The sequence below is a fragment of the Primulina tabacum genome, chromosome 14, assembly GCF_025594145.1.
Source record: "Primulina tabacum isolate GXHZ01 chromosome 14, ASM2559414v2, whole genome shotgun sequence".
Lineage (NCBI taxonomy): Eukaryota > Viridiplantae > Streptophyta > Magnoliopsida > Lamiales > Gesneriaceae > Primulina > Primulina tabacum.
Genome location: NC_134563.1, coordinates 29,429,257 through 29,443,646, shown reverse-complemented (window position 1 = coordinate 29,443,646; position 14,390 = coordinate 29,429,257).

The following is a 14,390-nucleotide window of genomic DNA, read 5'->3' as shown; positions in this document are numbered from 1 at the left end:
CCAATATTATTTGTATATCCATAATAAATTCAATCAGTTATCTTTGAACCAACTTTTACATGATTTGGCTTGGGTATTTCTACCGTAACCAAACACCCATCCCTTTGATATATTTCTAAGAAGTTTTGTAAAATTGAATGTAATTAAAATTGTACGATGAATTTTTCTTTGGTGGTTCAACTCTAAGAACATGATATACCATTAACATTTACTTCCATGTTAGGATAAAGGGATACTGAAAAGTTTTTATCAATCAATTTACTTTTTCTTATCTTAATCATTAAATAATTAGAAAAAAATGGTAAAGAAAAATTTCAATAAAAATACCAAACACAGCTTTTCTGCAAGGTTTTCAATATAAATTTTTTAGTTTATCAAATTAATAAAATCTTCATTTTAACCTAATATTCGATGATAAAAAAATATTAATAATTTTTTAAAAAGGGTTACAAATAATAAATAAAATAATGTGCATAGGGACCAGTCAAAAGCTTCCCTATCATTCAGCATTATCCAAATCGCAGTTTATTTCATCCTACTCGTGTGGACATTGTTCCCATGATAGGATGGATGACCAAAATTTGCCCATGCATATATAGGACCCACTTTTTTTTTGAAATTGTATGTGTGGCAAGATCTTACCCGTTGAAATGAAGTGAGGATAGTGCCCACATAATAGGATCTCAATAACCCCAAATTGCAACTAGAACCTGTACAGCCGCCACCAGTCACGTGAAATATACACGTGTAAATCATTTTGTGGCTAGTTCCTGGGAATGTGTCACGTGAAAGTGTGCCTGATAGTCGTAGGATTTATTGATTTTTGGGGTGCCCAAAATTTTATTTTTGTTTCGACAACTTATTTAAAAATACTCTTTTCTTTTCAACTTTTTTTTTACTACCCAATCTTTCAAAACTTAGTTTTAACTACCTCATTTCTAAAAATTTCCATAATACCCTTATTCTTTCAAATATAGTACGTGACATTATTAGACCTATCGAGCATGTTCTTAAAGGCATATAGCCCCAAGACATGATGCTATGCAAGGTTTTCAGCCTATATACCATACTCAAATGATCGATTTTTTTAAATAAATGACACATCATACTTCTTATAATAAATTGAAAGTTTACCTCTTTGACCAATATGCCATCGGGTTATATCCACCGAGTTTTACAGACTGCTCCTCACATTCTAACCACACAGTCGCAACAGATGGTTCCTGACGAAGATTCCTTCAGCAACACTTAGCACAACCCTGTTTCGTTTCTACCTCAGAGTGTATAGTAAAGTAGTTCAATTTGAAAATAATACACGAGAGACGCAAAAGCCTTGATTCTTTTATTCAAACATACAAACTATTATTAAATAGTAACCTCCTGTAGAGGAGGATAAACTGATTTAGCTACTTAAAGTAGCCGAACTCACAACACACATAAACTTGAAAGATAAAATATTACAACTTGTTTTGAAGAAAAAACGAAGAGGTTGAGTGATGCCTTCTTCTTCCTTCTACCTTCTTATTTATAGAAGTTCTTTGCGGATTTGAATCCCGGACTTCAATTCTTGGCATAACTTTTCTTTAATGACTTCCAGCTGTGGTTGGCACTATCTCTTGAGTGGGTCGAGTGAGTGGTTGAGTGGTCCCTCCACTTGAGTTGTATTCTTCCTAGAATATTAATCTAGAAACAGCTCGTTCTTCTGATCTTATCTCCTGGCATAAAAAGCTGATATGTGTTTGAATTATATCAGATGATATCTCATTTTTTACTTATTTTAGCCTTTTCTGGTAGGCTTTAAAATTTTTCAGCTGTTTTCTTATTTTCTTGATGCGTCTTTTAAAAACCTTCAAATATGTATAATACATCTTCAAGTTTCGACTTTGTATATTTTACTGGTTCCAATTTACTCTCTATTTATAGGTGTAATTGGGTCCAATCTTTTTTGTTCATTTAGTGGGTTATTCACATGCCCACTATCTTTTTTCGGGGAATCTTTTGCTTTTGTTATCCCCAAGGAAAAGTGATTAGGTTCACATGTCCACTTATTTTTGTTGAGGAATCTTAAACTTTTGATGTCCCCGAGGAAAACGTGATTGTGGTTGTTGGAACTTTTCGAATTCTCAATCTTAATTTTGATGTTAACAAAATTTGTTATTTTGTGTTACTAATGTTTTACCTTAGTGTGCAGAAGCCAGGATGAGTTACGAGTTGTTTACATCGCAAACTGAAGACCCAACTGATCGCACAAACCAAATCAGGTGAACTGATACATCTAAAGAGTAGTTCAGGTGATTGTCCACTTGATAGGTGGTTCAGCAGAAGAACCTCAGAAGCCCAGCCAGCCGAAGGAGTGTTCAACTGATGAAGAAACCTAGCTGATCAGTTCAACTGAACGAGAGTGAAATCAGTTCAACTGACGAATCAATTGATTTCACCAGCCCAACTGAAGATCAGTTCAGCTGACTAGTTCGGAGTGTCAATTAAGAATCTTTCAGTTGTAGATGAAGACAAACTCATGCAATGGATTCCAGATATACACAAAGGTACAAAGCAATTGTCCAGTCAAAGGACAATAATGAACGTTGAATCAGAGCATTAAAGATAAACGTTTCAGAAGAGCTGTCAAAAAGTCGAGACACAAAGTCCAATGAACGAATTCAAAATGCAACATATACAATTATTGAGTCTCACTGTACAATCAGTTTCACACATATAAATAGAAGATCAGTGAAGACTCGAAGAGAAAAGAGAACCATACAACACTAGAGAGACTGTGATAAAACAAAAGAAAGGGCACGCTTATTTGCTTATCAGCTTTCAAAAAGCATTCAACCCAGAGGGAATAATCAAGTATTATCAGCTTAGTTTTGAAGCTCACACTACAACAAAAATGGCTTTTCGCATCGCGCAAATTCTCTTTCCACGGCGCACATTGCACACTGCGAAGTTTCCGCTAATCGGCGACGGTTCAAACCGAAGAAGCCGTCGCTAAATTAGCGATGGTATTTAAATTTAGCGATGGTTACAAAACCGTCACTACATTTCACGATAGTTCAAAAACCGTCTCTAAATTTTGCGTAAAAATAAAAAAAAATTTACTTTTATAATTTAATAAATTTTAAAAAAACTACAATACAACTATGATAAATTGACTGATGATCTTAACTAACACTTAAAAAATTAACCAAAAAGTTGAAACAAAAAAACATACCTAAATCGAAATTAAAATCGTATAAGAGAGAAAAATTTTTAAGTGTTGTGAAGTGGTGTGGAGGAAAGTGGAACGGAAATCGGATATTTATAGACAATTTGCGACTATTAGCGACGGTTTTCCATTAAACCGTCGCTGATTTACGGCTATAGCGACAGTTTAGTAAAACCGATGCTAAAAGCGACGATGTTTTATTAAACCGTCGCCGATTTAAAATCAGTGGTAGAGACGGTTTTTTGAACCGTCGAAACTGTCGCTAATTTAAAATTTTGCACCCTTTTTCCGCAGCGTGCTAATAATATGCATGCCGTGAATAATACTATTGACGGCGTGCGATTAATGTACGTCGTTAATGTCTGAACACGATTTTTTTTAAAAACATGATTTACTTTTAACAGCGCACATGAACATGCACGCTGTTAATAATATTATTAACGGCGTGCCTTTATTGTGCGCTGCGAAAATTTCATAGGTTATTAACAGATCACATATAACTGCACGCTGTCGTTTATATAATTTATTAACAGCACGCATAAATGCAAGCTGCGGATATTACTATCTGCAGCGTGCTTTTAATGCACGCCGTTATTTCTGTCAAGTGCAACAATATTTACAGCGCACATATGGGTGCACGCCGTTGAAAGTACTATTCGCAGCGTGCTTTTAATGTACGCTGTTGATGACGTGCTGCGGAAAATCATTTTTCTTGTAGTGTCACCTCTCTCAGTGTATGAGAACACCTTTCTGGTGTATTCATTGTTCAGCTCTCACACACGAACACTCCACCACCACCCAAATACAGTCTTGCACAAAGACGCTAAACTTGTGTATGTAAGCACCTTCAGTCTAGACTAGGAGTTAAGTTAGGCAGTGGATAAGTCCTAAGCTGAGTGGGTTTGTACAAGTAGTTGTATAAATCAAAGTATTCTAGTGGATCCTACCCGAGGTGGTAGAAGGGGTGACATAGAAGCAGTTGAAGTCTCCGAATATCCATAAACATATCTTGTGTATTTAACTGATTAACTGTTGTTTTCAAACTGACTTCATCTGTTAGAGCATTCGTCAGTTCAGTTCTTGCCATAACTGAACTGATATATGCGACAACTGATCATCTGTTTTTCAGTTATTCAGTTTACATTAAACGTTTTCTAATTTAACAGTCTTCTTCACGAAGGATTACTTCAAGTTTCTTCCGCTTGGTTTTTAACCAAACTCGATTTAATTCATCAGTGTTAACATTCTTAGAACACGAGCTATTGCAGCTCATTGTAGAATATTGTGTTTGAAACGCCTTCAAAGGCACCATCACCCGATCCTTCAGTGGTCCTCACAACTTGGTCCTGTTTCTGCAAGATGCTTCCTGTCTGACCAAGGTCTGAAGCCCTCGCAAAATTCTGGCTCTTTTTGGTTTGGGCATTCTGGGCAGATCTGTTCTGACCATCTTCACACATGAGCCATATTGCAGAATTTCCGATGAGTTTCTTTAATCCTCGGCAGCTTGCTATTTCACAGAAGATATTTTTTCTTTTCGAATAGATCTTCTGCAAAACTTGTGGTTTTTCCTGTCATAGTATTTAACAAGAATGATCCGTTTACTGAATTATGATAAAATTTAAACGGAAACTTGACTTTGTCCATCTCAGTAAGACAGACCCATAGACCCCATGCTATTCTGGCGGAAATGTCATCTTCAGTTATTGAAGCAATAAGGGGTGTTTCTTCTGACGGGGGATCTTTGATAAATTTCTGAATATTTGTATCTGGCCTCCTTAGCTTGATAAAATGAAAGGGTTAGTGTGAGCCTTTTCATGCTGGTTCTGGGGCTATACTGAAGAAGTATAACTCCATAATATCTCATCTGGACAAATAATCGTTATTTGCCCAAGTTTCATGAACAGCTTCCTGGATCCATTTCGGTAATCCTGAAATTTCTGGGAAGCTTGGAGATGTGGTATAAACTGAGGCAAGAACCCCGAATTCATACCAAGCTTTGACCTCCTTTGGATATGAATTTGGTTTCATCCATACTCTAGGATATTTTCATGAAACATCAACCCTGATAGTAGCTGGGTTAATGCCTAATCTTGTTTTTAATTTCTCTCAGTTTTGTTGGTAAACCTGAAATGGATAAATTGTAGCTTCATTAATATGAACCTTATATTTACCCTTGTCAGTATTAGGTCTAAGGTTGATCTTTCCCTCTTCAATCCTCGAGGTGAAGGGTTGACTTGAGGACTCGATATAAGGATCTGGAATTTCAATTTTGGTTTCAGCCGACTCATCTGGAGATGATCCCGATTTAACAATTGTGCTAGGGGTATTTGAATCCCCTGCTCCAGGTATAGAGTCCTATATTTGAAAACTCTCCATTTGGGAAACCAATGGCTTCTCAATGCCTTGGAGGATATGCCTTTGCATTACAGATCATAACTGAGTATATGCTTATAAACATCCTGTGATTCGATCAGAGACAATTCTCTTATCAGCTTGTTGTAGCCTTCCTGCAATTTTTGCGTTTAAGGCCAGCTTGTTCAACTCGTTTTGAAGCATTTCAAAGTGTTCCCTCAAATGCCTCTGCATTTTTATGATGGCATCGAAATCAGCGCTGTCCTATCTCTTGTTAAAAAATCTGCAAGAATAATGTCATGAGATTTAATTATCACAATATCAAAAATATAATTATGACATAATGCTTGCCATCTTAATAATCTAGCTTTCTCAGGTTTCGATTCTATTATATTCCTTAAGAAAGCTTTCACATGTATATTATCAACTTTTAAAGTGAATTTCTTTGCGAGTAAGCATAATGACCATTTTCAAAATCTCTTTTTACTGTATAGAATTCCTTTTTGTTGATATGTCATCTTATGGCTTCTGCATCTGAGAATAGTCCACTGCAATATCCGCATGGGTGTTCTCCTTCTGGAGTGAGCTTTGTTAAGATTGCCACCCACCAATGATCACTGGCATCCATATATAATACCAGATCATCTTCATCTTGGGGAATATATTTTCGGAAGATTCTTACAGATCTCCTTTAGTTGACTAAGTCTCTGTGTGTGTTCTTTTGTCCATATAAATTTTGAATCTTTTTTCAGTAATAAGCTAAATACCTTCCTGTGTTTTGCTAAGTTTTTAATAAACATCCTAGCAAAATTAACAACTCTCAGAAAGCTTTGAAAGTTGTTTCTTTTCTTTTAGTTCGTTTGGAAAATTTTGCAACTTTTCTACTATATGATCCTACAAAATTATTCCAGACGCATCGATTTCTATTTCTAGAAATTCAATCTTTTTTGTGGCAATGATTGTTTTCTTCTCTGATAGAACCTAGTCCTTCCTATTTACAAACATCAGAGGAAAATCTCTAGATGCTTAACTATGTTCTATATTTTTAGATGCAATCAACACATCGTCAATATAGACAAACATAAATTTGAAATAATTTTTAAATAGATTACCATTTTTCTCTAAAATATCTGTAGGTGAATTAGCTAATCCCATTGGTAATACCTCCCAGATATAGTGTCCTTGTGGTGTGGAGAAAGCTGTGAATTTTTTGCTATCTTCCTGCATTCGAATCTGATAAAAACCAGACTTACAATCAAACTTAGAGATATCTTTGCATTGCGTATGCAACTAATTACATGTTATCTACTAGGTATGAAGTACCCATCAAACTCCAGTATCTTATTAATCTCCTGATAATTAATAGCCAGTCTGGGTTTGTTCCTTTTTATTTCACCATGATTTCTTACCAGGAATCATGAGCTGCTGTATGGTGAAATTCCTGCTTTGATCAAACCAAGGTCCAAATGTTCCTTGATTATAATTTTCATATCCCTTTGATCAATTATGTTCATTGGAATAGGTTTGAAACGGACAAATTCATACTCTTTGTCTTCCTTAATTTTAAGACAAGCTTTGAGTTGATTTTTATCCAACCATGCCAAGGGATCTTCATTGTAATTTTTTTTGATCATTTTATTGACATCTTCTAAAGATACCTTAGATTCAAACTCTACCTCATTCTTATGTTGAGCTATCTTAAGGCATTCTATTTCTTCTAGTTGGAGCTCTTAGTTGGAGCATTGTTTCTCCAAACCTTCTAGAATCCTTCATTTTTGGATTCAGAAGTTTTCCTTCATCACCATGCTTGATGCGAAACTGGATTGGTAATTTCCTGTAAAATGCCTCTCTTAGTCTCTGGACTTTGATTTTGTGATCACAAGGTGTTGTGAACACTAATCTTCTAGTCTCATTTTGTTGCGTATAGGACTTAAACATTTGTAGAAAATTGTTTCATAGCAAAATGTCAGCTCATGTATCATGAAAATAAATTGGTGGTGTTTTTACCTTGTACCAAGGTGTTTGTCCAGCACCGCCAATTACGATTTCAGTCATCTTAATCCCTTTGCATAATATTAAGATTTTTCTGGAAAAATATCTTCCAGCAATCTTTGGTAATTCTTTTTCCAAATTATTTGGAAAAACTCATCTTTTTGCTGTACATATTCCAGCACCTGAATCAATATAACCAGCGAAATATTCTGCCTTGTATTGTCCGTATGACATTCCTACTGGAATGTATATTGAGAATGAGCTTGTGGTTATTGGATTTTTCACATCCTATCATCGGCCATAAACTTCATTCCATACTCTAGATGAAAGTTTCCAAGGTTTATGTTCCTCGAGAAACTCTAGTCCAAGAACCAATCGATCTGGTTCTTTCCCTGGGATTCCTTTGATATGAACTTCCAATTCTCCGATATTGATCATTCCTTGGTAAGTTCCTATTATAGATTGTTCTAAATAGTATATGGTATTACAAAGGAATTGATTCATTGGTTTCGTAATATCACATACTATTTCTACTCCCTTCCACCCTTCTAGGCATCTAGCTTTCCTATTGTAGAAAAACTTTTTAGCTCATGTTGGGTTTCTTGGACATGTGTTTTTCTCCACCTATAGCTTGTAATTCTATCTCCCTGAAAAGATAGTTTTCTTGATTCCAATTTAAGACTTTGATTCCTTTGTAGAATCGGTTTGTCTTGTATTTGGATATCTGTTTCCTATAATAAAGGAAACCCAACTCTTTGTGGATAAATTATCTGAGCAACTTTTTCAAATATCTCAGGTATTTCAATGAACTCATTTGTAATAAACAATTCTGAATCCAAGACATAGTCTTTTATAGGTAATAGAATATGGTCTATTAGGACATTGTCTATTATGTGAATATGGTCTATTATGAAATTTGATAGGTAATAGAACATGGTCTATTACCTTCTTTCATCAGTCTTTTTTCCTTGCAATTCTGATGTAATGTCAAGGCTCGACTGAAATCTCGATCTGCTAAGTTGTAGGAAATTCTTGGATAGATTACTCCTACGATCTTTCCTGCACATAGATTTCCTGAGATAGTTCCCAGTACTGAATCTTGAAGGTTCCTCATTCTATTATCACATATAGCAATGTCAATGGGTGAATCTATTCCTTCTTTGAAAGTAGTTTTTATCATAATTGGATTGCTCCGATATGAATCCAGGACATAGTTCTTGCTACTTCTATCTTGAGTTTTTGAAATTCTTCCTTATTTCTTCAGAAGGAATTAATTGCATCTTCATTCTATTTCATGTAAGTTCCATTGGGATTGCCATTTCCCTTCTAGAAACTTTATAGATTAGATGATGCTTTCTGTTTCTTAGGCCAAGACTTCGTAAGAACTTTTCTACCTGTCCTGCATAGAACCCTTGATATCTCTGTAGACTATGATTCATGATCCTTTGGATAATGTTATGAGATATTGTACAAATATTCATGTGTTTCGTGTCGAAAAAGCTCGTCTTTAGTCAGATTCCGATTCAGTTTCATCAGATTCTTCCTGACTTAAAACTTCTTCTTCTTCATATATATTATCGTATGAGGCAATATCCTCAAACTGGTATACTTGAATAAGATCCTTGTAATAAACTGATTCTTCTATATCCGGAGTTGGATCGAAGCGTTTAATACCTCTCTTGTCATTTTTTGGACAATTGTTTGAGATATGGCCTCTTGCTCCACATGTCCAACAATTACAATCTTTAAAACTTTCATTAGCTCGAGTATGAGCTCTTCTGAAAGTTTTATTTGTAGGTATTTTTCTTATGCTTCGAGATGTACTCGATGCTTGGGAGGATTTCAAACTTCTTGAAGGTCCACTTCTTTGCCCAGATTTATAAGATCTGGCTTTTTGTCTAGACCAAACCGTTCTTGGTTTCCAAGAACTTCTCCCACTTCTGGTGTAAGGATGAGATCTAAAATTCTTCATTTTCCGCCTTTGTGGTTTACTTCCAATAATTGTTGGAAAATCATTTTCTTTACAACAAAGGAGTTTTTTTATTGATACCCTTTAAGCGTTTGTAATTCTTTTGTAATGTTGTCATATGACACCATTCTGCCAATTTTCTTTTGAGAAAAAAGGCTCTTCGTGCCAACGTATCTGAATTGCCAGGGATATATTCCCTTATAAGCATTTCTCTCCAGGGACTTAGCATTTTGACGAAGAAAAGCTGCATAGCTATATTTTCTTCGACCCCTGAATTCCATTTATATTTAGTGAATAACATAATATATTCATCTACTAAACATAGATCATGTAATTCAAGGCTATACAGAGCTTGAGTGTATTTCTTCATCTTCTATGTATCTTGACTGTTAAAATAGTATATCCCTATAAATTGTGCTTTAAATAGGGTAGCCATTTTTTCAGCTATCTCACTAAGAGATTCTCCAGCTATGACTGACTCTTTGATTTCTAATAAAGTCATGTCCCAAGCAATTTGAACTGATCCTATAAGACTCATTTCTAAAAGTTTAATGAATCATTCTCTGTTGAGATCAAGTGTTCCGGCAGCGATTCTCATAGTATATGTCCAGTCATCTATGAGATCTTTTCTGTTTTTGAAATCTAGTACATCAAGGTTAAGCATAACCCCATAAGGATGTATAGGTTCTAAATCAGTTTTCCCATATGATGTTTGGTGCAAGGGAATTTGATTTCTCCTTGTCCTTGTTCCCACTGGGTGTGATTCTCCACCAATATGGAAATCGGGTTGAGATTCTCTCATATTATATTCTGAGATCTCACACTTCCCCTTGGTGGTTCTTGAGAAGATGACCAGGTTATAAAAGGTTGTTCACCTCCCATTGTGTTCATCTTCAGATCTACGACCTTGAGATTTGTAAATGATTCTGCAAGTTCTTGTAGATCCTCGAGACCAATCCTTTCTAAAGTTGTCATCAGATTAATTTCTTTTCTGAGACATATTTAATTAGATTGATCATTTTTTCTTCTTCATTCAAAGGTTTTGACACTACTTTGGTCTTCCCTTGTTGATGTAACAATGGTTCAGTACCAAATGATGGAGGTAACTTTCCTTCTGAAGTTATCTTACAAGAACTCGGTTGTTGTTCTAGGATTTGAATTCTTGTTCGAATATCCTTTAATATTCAAATAATTTCTTCCTGGTTTTCGAGGATTTTCTCCACATTTTGTGGTACATAATATAACATATTACCATAATTTTGTACCGTCTTTTGAATTTCTCTAAGATTTCCGGAGAGTTTAGAAGAATCCGGTATTATTTCTAAGAACATATTATTTTGAATCATAAGTTTAATTTAGGACTCTGATAAGTTTCTTCTTGATATCTAACATTGGTTAGATCTTCCTGTTTCAAATATTCCAGAGTTCTGGGATAAATCCTGTAAATAAATAATCTCGAACCTGGGTTCAGATTCATGTTATTTGAGAAAATTCTCCTCCTCTAACGTTTAATTACTTTATAATAATAAATTTTTATGTTTGAAATAATTTTATCTCGACTCTGATTAGGGATGATCATTCAGTCGGTTCGTTTACCTACCGTACCGAATTAGCCATAACCATGTGACCGAATTAACCGATTAGTTTTAAAAAAAAATTTGTGATTTAACTTTAATTATATATGTAATTTTTCTTGAACACTATAGTCTACACAAACGCATAAAAACATAAAATCACACACATCACAAATGTATAAGTTTAGTTTGAACACAATTAATACATGTTTTTTTTTTTTATAAAATAACATAACATGGCCACACAAAAAATACATATAAATCTAGTTCCATGAAGGAGATTAAGCACAAAATTGGCCAGGAAACAGTGCACTGAATGCATCAAAATGTCAAGTTTCTTTCAACTTGCACAGATCTTGAACATTTGAAATTAAAAAAACATCTGATTAGTCAATTGACTTAGAAAAAGATAAATGTATTTTTTAATGGTAAGAGTCATTCATACTTCATTAATGCCCTTGTGTTGTTGAAGAAGAGTCCAACACAATTTTAGAAAAATCTGAAAAATAAATGGTGACAAATAAGAAATATAAACTAGTTTTTTTAATGGTAAATAAAAAACTAACAAAGCTGTTTTTTCACTAAAAAAGTTACCTTGTTCAAGTTTTTCAACATCTTCTAAAGTTTCTTCAACATTGATTGGTATTGGGCATCAACGAAGCCAATCTTGCATGCAATTGAGGCTTTCAACAACCATAGGAGTTAATGAACTCCTAAAGCAATCAAGTACTCGACCACCTGTACTAAAAGCAGATTCAGAAGCGACTGTTGAAATAGGAATGACCAAAACATCTCGAGCAATTTGAGCTAGTATGGGAAACATATGACTAATTTTGCTTCCACCGTTCCAAAAGGTCAAAAGAATCATAATACTCCTCAACCATTTCATTGAGATACTTGTCGAGCTCTGATATACTTCTATCACCAAAAATTTGTGCCTTTTGTCTCTTGTATTTTGCAAGGATTGATTGTCTTTTCAAATCTGTTTGGGTCCTTGACTATCTTTCATACTCTTGCCCCATTTTCAGCTCCGTGCAACTCTACCAACATAAATTCTACTAAATCCAACTTATGCCTTGGATCAAGCACAACAACAATATAATACTACTTATTCGTCTTATCAAGATCTCCCCAATATTTGTCAATTTTTTTTTCATTCTTAACCCCATGGAATGCACATCAATATCATCACTTTCTTTCCACTCATTCAATATAGTATGAATAGAACTGATCTCATGAGCAAAAGTATTGGAAGTGACATACAATGAACCCGAATCCTTCAATGTTATTTCATAAAAAACTTGCAATAAAGAAGCAAAAGGTCTAACATTACTCCAATCAGTACATGTTGGTCTTCCATCATAAGTCTTCATTTTTTTTGTGGTTTACCATCTGCTCCAAATATCACCTTTCTATCATTCAAAACAATTTCCCATTTTCTGAATTGAAGATCTAATGTAAAAAATGGATCTTGTCAAACAAACTCTTTGTGATGCTTTATTCAACAAACTTTCAAACTTTCTTTTTCAACTGTATATAAACCAACACAATCACGTGCAACCGTCCATCTTGAAGGAATTATAAACCTTGGACATATCATTGCCATAAATACTTTAAACCCTTCTCCTTGTACAAATTTGAAAGGGAGTTCATCAACAACAATCATTCTAGCTAAAGCTTTTCTACAAGCTTCTTGATCAAATTTCCAAGATGTTAAAGACACCTCACTCTTTTTTTCACCCAACTGTAAACTTAATTGTGTTTGAGTTGTTTCAACCCCATGAGGATGACTTTTACATGAGTTCATATGAGCCCTCAAACTCGCAGTTCCATTCTTATATGGATCACAAAAAAGTTCCTTATCACAGTAATTGCATTTGGCCTTTTTTTCTTTCTTGTCATTTTCAAATTTTTTGAAATGATCCCATACCTCACTTCTTGATTTCATTGGCTTTCCCTTCGTCACTTTTGATTTAGAATTTGCACACGTTTCCATCCCAGTTGAAGGTGGTAGCATTGGCATGGAACAACTACCATCAACATCCATATTTGATATATTTTCTTGCGACATCTACAAGTAAGAAAATATAATTTTCATCAATATTAAATCATAAAACAATGTTCCTGCAGTTAAGGCCAATAGAATATATTACACTTCAATTACTTTGGAGAAGATGTACGACAGTGTGAATTAATTTCATTATGATTACATAAACATGATTTTGCCCCCTCAATCACCCATACTTCTGCAGTTAGGGCCGATAGAATAAGTTACACATAAATTTCATTATGATTACATAAATATGATTTTGCCTCCTCAATCACCCAATGGAAAACATGTTTTTGCCCCCTCAATCACCCATACTTTGATAGTGATTTATTTGGCCAACATTGCCTAATTCTCACAGAAAGGAACATCTTCGTTGCGTATATTGTCCATGAACGTTACATTAAAACCAGAACAAAGTGCATCAATCTTATTCACACATTCCATCAAGAGTGTAACTCTTTCCAGTATTCAAAACTTACTAGTAAAGTATAGAGAACTTAACAGTGGAGAGTAGAGAAGTGGGATTTGAGAACGAGAAAGCGGCGCTTAGAATTTGATTTTGAATTATGGGAATCTGATATTCTTCAATCAGATTACTAATAATATCGTGAAAGGTCAAAGGAGAATAAAAAATTAGATTTTAAAATTAAAAATTAAAATATATATAAAAATTGATAAATAATAAAAAATTTATTAAATAATAATATTTATTATATCAGTTAATTCGGTTAACCGATTTCAAAATTTTGAAAACTGTAACCGAACCGAATTAATCGATATAACGGATTTTTTTAATTTGAAAATCGAATTTCCGAAATAACCGAACCGAATTTTCGAATTGACTCGGTTCGGTCGATTAATTCGGTTTAACCGAAATCTTGCTCACCCCTAGCTCTGATACCATATTTGGCCTAGAAAATCAACCATTTGAATTTTTCATATATAAGTACAAATAAGGGTATTTTTGTCTTTTTAAACTCTTTTTAGATAGTGGAACCAAAGTTTTTTAGTGTGGGTATTAAATTTAAAGTTTAGTTTGGATTGAATATTTTTTCACAATTTACCCTTTTGTTTTGAGAAAATAAATGCTGAAGTATAATATATTTCAATCAAAAAAATTTCACCTTCCCAAATAAAAGGATTATAGAATTTTAAAAAATAGCAATATAGCGTGTATGTCGAATATGAAGCAATCTCGTGTTTTCAATAACATCCATAAGTTTCAGAACTTCAAGAGTCTTCTGT